This window comes from Poromitra crassiceps (genome assembly GCF_964638095.1).
Source record: "Poromitra crassiceps genome assembly, chromosome: 22".
NCBI lineage: Eukaryota > Metazoa > Chordata > Actinopteri > Beryciformes > Melamphaidae > Poromitra > Poromitra crassiceps.
The window spans coordinates 18,088,635-18,095,992 of record NC_139647.1 but is presented as its reverse complement, the minus strand read 5'-3'; the positions used below and the strand labels follow the sequence as shown (position 1 = coordinate 18,095,992).

At 46.9% G+C, this 7,358-nt stretch overlaps 1 pseudogene across 1 annotated transcript; it reads left to right on the top strand.

The window, feature by feature from the left end:
• Nucleotides 1-3,284: 3,284 nt before the first annotated feature.
• Nucleotides 3,285-3,932, top strand: LOC310796508 (vesicle-trafficking protein SEC22b pseudogene; annotated as a pseudogene). Its single transcript has one exon. The product of its transcript is annotated as a vesicle-trafficking protein SEC22b pseudogene (transcript).
• Nucleotides 3,933-7,358: the final 3,426 nt, after the last annotated feature.

Here is a 7,358-nt window from a genome sequence, read left to right as displayed (position 1 = left end):
AGCGAGGTGCGTCAAGATCACGGGTGATCTAGTGACACATTAGACACAAGCGAGTCTGGCACAAGGACCATTGGCCTAGAGACATACTGACACAATTCAGCCCAATGCAAAGAGGGGGAGAGAGAGAGAGAGAGACAGTGAGAATTGTGGTAAAATGACTATTCTAACATAATAAAAACCAATAAACTAGAAGTTAAAAAAAATATTAAAATGATTTATTACAAAAAGCAAAGTCAACAGAGCTCTGGTTCAACCCCCTCTCCTCTCCTGGCTTAATAGGGGACTGACCCGGAACTCCCCCACTAACATCCTTTTATAGCCCTCCTTCACATGAAGTCCTAAGATAGGAGAGCAGCTTAGTGCAGATAGCGCCCCCCTAAGTCTTGAGGGAGGAATTACAACAACTTCTAAATTCTCTCCACAGAATGAGAGGGAGTGAGAGAAAGAAAGAAAGGAGTGAGTGTGAGAGGGTGAGCGCATAATGAGATAGAGAGAGAGAGAGATGGGAAGGCTGTTATAGCAACTGTTGCTGTGTCCTACTGTGCAATATTGTGTGTGTGTGTGTGTGTGTGTGTGTGTGTGTGTGTGCATGTGTGTGTGTGTGTGTGTGTGTGTGTGTGTGTGTGTGTGTGTGTGTGTGTGTGTGTGTGTGTGCGTGCGTGCGTGCGTGTGTGTCTGTGCACACACGCACACGTGCTTCTTGTGTGTCTGCGTGCATCCATGGTGGATCATTTACAAATAGCTCAGTAGCTCATGCAAAGCCCCCGCTGAACCCCCGTATCATCAATTAAGTCTGTGTTGAGTCCTCATCCCCCCGAACACACACAGGCGCTAATAATATACATTAAGGATGGCCCCCTGCACCAGCGCCCCATCCCACCAGGCTCACTGGCATTAGCGTTAGCACAGTCGGGAGGGCTCGGAGCAGACCCTGCACCGAGCAGATAAGAGGACGTCAGTGGCAGGCAGCCTGCTCAGCTCTCCCTCCCTCCCCACATGTTCATATTTATACGCCTCCTTACATAGCGCTGACTCTGACCCGTCTAGCATGCAGAGAGGAGGTGTTAAAAATATCTCCAGAATTACATGCAAACAGGGGGACCTCACGCATGCACAAACACATTTCACATGTGTGTGTGTGTGCATACACACACACACAACACAAAACACACTGCGCATGCACGCACGGACTTGAAACAGAGCCCACATACTCAATTTTATATATATAAGATAGATAGTTTTAGGTTAAGGTTGAATGATGTAGATCAAAATTCATCTGAGAAATGTCACTGTTTATGTTGTATTTGACCGAGTTCATTCAAGAACACTCTCCTCATCGATTTAACCATTTATTGCATAAATGGAAATACAGTTATGTTTGGCGTTGAAGGCTCCTCTCTTTACAGAAGATGCTCGTCCCTGAAGCGGCCCAGCAGCATCAAGCTACGCCGAGCAGGGAGGGCCGCACAAATCCCCCCATGGAGATACAAGATTCCAGATTAATTTAAAGCCATAGTGAGTAAGAGAGGGAGCCTAAGCAAGACATGGAGTACATGTTCACTTTTTTGAGCCATGCAGACTCTGAGCTAGAATACATGATTAGCCTTTGAGCTATGCAGACTCTGAGCTAGAAAGTCAAGTCAAGTCAAGTTTCAGCCCTAATTCACAAGCATGTCTCAGAGGGCTTCACAGAAAAAAATGTGTCTAGCTAATTCTAGCTGACACAACAGTAGCACATTACAGTAGTAATAATAACACATTGAACAATCATATGAGGGAGAAATATAGAAAGGTGGAGGCTGGGGTGGTGGAGGCAAAGCGTTGCCAGCAGCCGCAGTGTGGAGCATCAGCATAGGTGAAGCACACATCAGAGTGAGAGAGGAGACCGTATTTAACCGGACCGGACCGCCTTGTTGTGAGAATGGCTGTGATTGGTGAATTGGTTAAACGATGATCCAATCGGCGGCTGTCAGCTGGTTACAGCTGGGGCGTAGTAGCCTATGACTTCTGTTTATAAGATCTCAAGTTTTGTCCGACTGGCTTAGTGTACAGAGAGATTTCATTATTTTAAATGCCAGGAATTCCAATTGGTTGGAAGTATTTACAATCACATTCTGTAAAATCATCATTCACTAATGATATAATCTACTGCTCTATAGTGATAGATGTGACTGATGTATTTGAATACTGTTTGCTAGTCCATGATTGGTTAACCTGATCATGGCCATATGCAATGGAAAGAGCACAGCCAGTGGCACATCCACACTCAGACGAGAGGCGCAGATCTCCTTCTCCCTCGTCTCTTCTCACCCCTCTCTCCCACACACTCTCCACACTGACAGCTCACACTGTCAGAGGCCCGAGGCAGTGAATACACTGCCATGGTTTTATGCAAAGTTACACTCGAAAATAACTTCCATTCATAATGAACAGTGTTTTTCCACATCTAACAAATCACACACTCTGGGCCTGTCATTGAAAGACAGACCAGCAGTAACTAACTAAAGTCAGTTCCAACTTATATTCGACGCAGCCATGGTGAATGGTGCGAGGCCTGTGAACATCTTAATGAAGGAAACGTCCGTCTGAATCCATTTCTCTCCGTGACGGGTCGGCCGATCGATCTGAAACTGCACAGGCATTTGAAAGAGACAGGAAGTGTCAGCATTTCCCCTGCATTTTCTGCAATTGTCCAAGCTCCGCCCCCACTGTTTGATTGACAGGTGGTGACTTATGGAGCTGCTCTGCCCAGCCATGCTGCGCGGGCTCGTCATGCAGCTCGCATTTGCAGCTCGCCTGCTATGTTGTGCCTCATGATGATGTAGCTTCAGTAGTCATAGCCCTTTTTCTCATGCTTCAGTGTCACTCGCTTATATAGTGAGTGAATTTATGACCTCACTGATGATGTAATTTATGAGATCACTGATGATGTCACAATGCCTATGTATGACATCACTGATGACATCAGTCACTGACGATGCCATCGGAGACATCATCACTGAACCTATAATAGCCTTGTGGTGTATGAGTAATTCACTGATGTCATTTATGACACCACTGTGGGACAGGGACAGAGAAACAAACAGACAGAGCCCCAGCTCCCCATTTATATACTGATGATGATGATGATGATGATTAGTGAGTGACATCATCAGTGATGTCATCTTGAGTGATTCACCAGTGATGTCACTCAAGCTATTACAATCTTATACTTTACTATAAAAGGGGCAGCCTTTTTGAGCCAGAACGGACTGTGGACACAGCTGATATTGTTCACCGCCAACATGGTTATACAGTTTACAATGATCGCTCGTGCGGCGGACGGGCTGCTGCTCGCTGCGTCGATGCAGGAGGACGAACAGTCAGACAGAGACTTCCAGCACTACCAGAGTAAAGCCAAGCAGCTGTTCCGTAAGCTGAACGCCCACAGTCCTCCCCGCTGCACCCTGGAGGCCGGGGACATGGCCTTTCACCTTCTCATACAGCACGGCGTGTGCTACCTGGCCCTGTGCGAGGCGGCTTTTCCCAAGAAGGTGGCGTTTGCCTACCTCGAGGACATCCAAAACGAGTTCTACGAGCAGTACGGGAAGAGGGTGCCCACAGTATCCAGGCCCTACTCTTTCATAGAGTTCGACACGTACATCCAGAAGACAAAGAAGACCTACATTCACCACAGGGCCAGGATGAACCTGGGCAGCATTAGCACAGAGCTGCATGATGTGCAGAGGATTATGGTGGCCAACATCGAGGAGGTTCTGCAACGTGGTGAAGCTCTTTCTGCTCTAGACACAAAGGCCAGCAATCTGTCCAGCCTGTCGAAGAAGTACCGCAGCCAAGCCAAACGCCTCAGCACCTGCTCTGCCTACGCCAAGGTGGCCGGGGCGCTTTTACTCATCACTCTCATCATTTATTTGCGTTTCTGGTGGCTGTGATGGACTCCAAAGGACTTTTTGAAAGAGGGGGAAATCTGTCTGTTTCACCTTTAAACATTTAAACGTGTTCCTGTTACATTTCCATTTTAAAAATAAATAAATAATAATAAAAAAAGCAGATGCGCCCGCCTTGTATTGGACTCTGATTGGACTAATGAGCAGATGTCCCGCCTAAAGGCTCATTAGTCCAATCAGCATGAGTGGTCTGAGGATGAGTCTTCCACTCGACTGGACTGACATCCACAGCCTCTGTCACTAATGGCTCATTTCCACCACATTTTACAGCCCTGCACAGCCCGTCAGCACTCGGCTCTACTTGTTTCAACCCGATGGACGTTTTGCTTCCACCGCTGGTCATCTGCCCCCGCCCACACCTGGTCGTCATAGCGACCGCATATCTGCCCTCCGCCCATATTCCGAAGTAGGCTATAACATATAACGTTACAATTAAATCCATACACAGAACTTTTAAACTGTTTATGAAATACTGGTGCCTCTAAATGACCTACAGTGTACATGGGCAAATGTGACAATCGGCCAGGAGAATGGATATCACTTTGTTGTTAGTCAAAACTCACATGCGCTGCGCGAGGGACGGGCGCGAGGGACGGGGGTTGCGCTAGAGTGAAGCATCTACCCCGGCGGCCTCTCACCAGGCAAGACCGCGGCTTCACCAGAGCCCCGCCTGCGGCCTAGCGGAGCCGACGCAGCGCTCAACTACAAGCGCTTCCTGAGCAGCGGACTTTTGGACAATTGAAACCACCGCCACGATTTTATTTCACCAGAGGCGAAGGCAGCAACACAAAAGACTGATGGAAAAGCATAACAGAAGAGAAGGTAAGCCCCACTAAACTGGTATGCAGCATTGCATTGACAGTCAGTAGGATAGACAGAGTAAACACGATTCTGCCTGACCAATCAGTCGTCTACAATGTTTTCACGTCACCGTATGGTACCGGGTCCACAGAATAGAACCCCGACGAGGCAGGTACGAAAAGTAGCACGACTCAACCCCAACTCAACCCGGACTGTCCCCGTTTTTGATCGGTGGAATGAGACAAAAAAGCGAGATGAGCTGGGCGGGGCCGCGTTGATACCAGCGGTTTCAGATTCAGATTCATTTATTTAAAGAATGGGACTTTACACATTAATGAACAGTACAGCCGTACAGTAAATATGCCAGGTTGTAGCCCAAGGGCTAGTTTCCACCTGTAGTCCCATGGCAGGTTGATGTAATCATGAAAGCGAAAGAAAAATTAATAATACAACAAAGATTAAAAGTACAGAAAGTTAGTAAAACCAAAAATGATTAAAACACACAATTAATAGTACCAAAAAAAATTAATAGTATAAAAGGTTAGTGAAACCTAAAATAAATAAAATAAATAAAACACACAGAGCATGCTGCAAAACATGGCAAATGATCTGTTAAGTATGTTAATTGTGATCACATTGTTGGTTTGATCTGAGCCATATTTTCAACTGGCCTTTGAAGGTGGCGAGACTCGGGCATTCTCTAATCGAGGGAGGTAGATTATTCCAGAGAGTGCTTCCCATGAAGGATAGAGTCTTCTGACTAAAGGAAGTTTTTCTAAAGGGGACCTCACAGACCTTGTTCGTAATGGCCCGGGTGACACGGGTCGAGTTGGCGGTCACACGATATTTGATAAAGTCAGCAAGAGGAGGCGGCGCCAGTCCATGTAGAACTTTGTATATTAGACGGTGGAAATGGGCCATAAGGGAAGGCTTGAACCTCCCTTTCTGGCTCACCTACAGGCTTACACACTGCACAGTGTGTGTGTGTGTGTGTGTGTGTGTGTCTGTGTCTCTGTGTGTGTGTGTGTGTGTGTGTGTGTGTGTATTTTATCTGGGTGCAGTATTCTTAGCTGTTGTTGAAATCCAGGGAAAGGAAGCCATGTGTCCAGAGAGAGAAAGTCCATTTTGCTCACCTGTTTCTGCATGAACTTATCTCATCCTCCTACATAATGAATCAGCTAACACACACACACACACACACACACACACACACACACACACACACACACACACACACACACACACACACAGGGAGTAGAGAGCTACATACATGCACATGCACACGCACACCTGCAACACACCCTTCCCCCCCAAGCTTCGAGGCGATCTAATGATCTTGATGAACGCAGGGAGCCAGTTAATGACATCCTCTAACAGGCCTTCCTGGTGGTTGCTGCAGTAGATACTGCTGCACTGAAACACACACACATGCATGCGCACAGAGTTGTCAAGAGATTTACAGTTGCAAAGTCCTAATCATAGCTTTCAAGGGGCGTTACGTGCTGCCGGGAACGCCCACCTGACGGTCAAAAAAAAAACTTGTTCATTTCGCTGCCCGCCGAGTCGACTAGTTTCTCACGCGGTGTTTGTTCAGCCGTTTGTACACACGTCTTTGCGGCCAACATTTCATCAAAGGTAAGCTCAAGTAACGTTACAATAATGATTAAAATACCCCGTTAACGTTACTTGAGCTTACCTTTGATGAAATGTTGGCCGCAAAAACGTGTGTACTTTGATGGTAGAAAAAAAGCCATTTGCCCTCCCCATCGACTGAACCACGTCTAATCGCACAAATCCACAACCTCCTCCTGTCTGAGTTTTCTTTCTCCGACGGGATTCTGTAAAAGCACAAGCCAGGCGTGTCTCCTCGTCAGTTAGTGCAACCGATAGCACAACAGGTATCCGGCATTTTGGCTGAACAAACACAGCGTGAGAAACTAGTCGACTCGGCGAGCAGCGGAATTAACAAGTTTTTTTTTTGACCGTCAGGTGGGCGTTCCCGGCAGCACGTAACGCCCCTTGAAAGCTATGAATACAGGATGATGTAAAGCAGTGTTTTACAGTGTTGGTACAGTAATGCGTCCCGGTAGGATCGCCCAGGCTGTTGAAGGCGCTTATATGAGACAAAGAAGAATGCATCCCAAATGACTGTTTCAACTTCAAATGGTTTGGTGAGCGTGGAGTGTTGACAGCCAGAGGAAGAGTGGCTATCCAGCTCACTTCAAAGGCATGGACATCTCTGAACGTGTGTGTGTGTGTGTGTACAGTGTGTGTACAGTGTGTGTGTGTGTGTGTGTGTGTTGTGGATTGTTGCATCTCTTCATGTCCAGCAGGATAATGTGCATGATGTATGCATCATCTCAGGACGGTGACACACAAACGTGACAGTGACTTTACTTTACACCAGTGACCTGCACAGATCCCTGGTCTCAACCCAAAGACTATCTGTGAGGTGCGGTGGAATGGGATGTTCCCAGCATGTATGTGTCACTGATGAATCTGCATGAAAAACCAAGTCAGCATTGACTAAGATCTCTGTGAAATGCTTCCAGCACTAATGGATTCATACCTTGAGGTTTTGTAGGCAAAGGGCTTGTACCCAGTACTGGT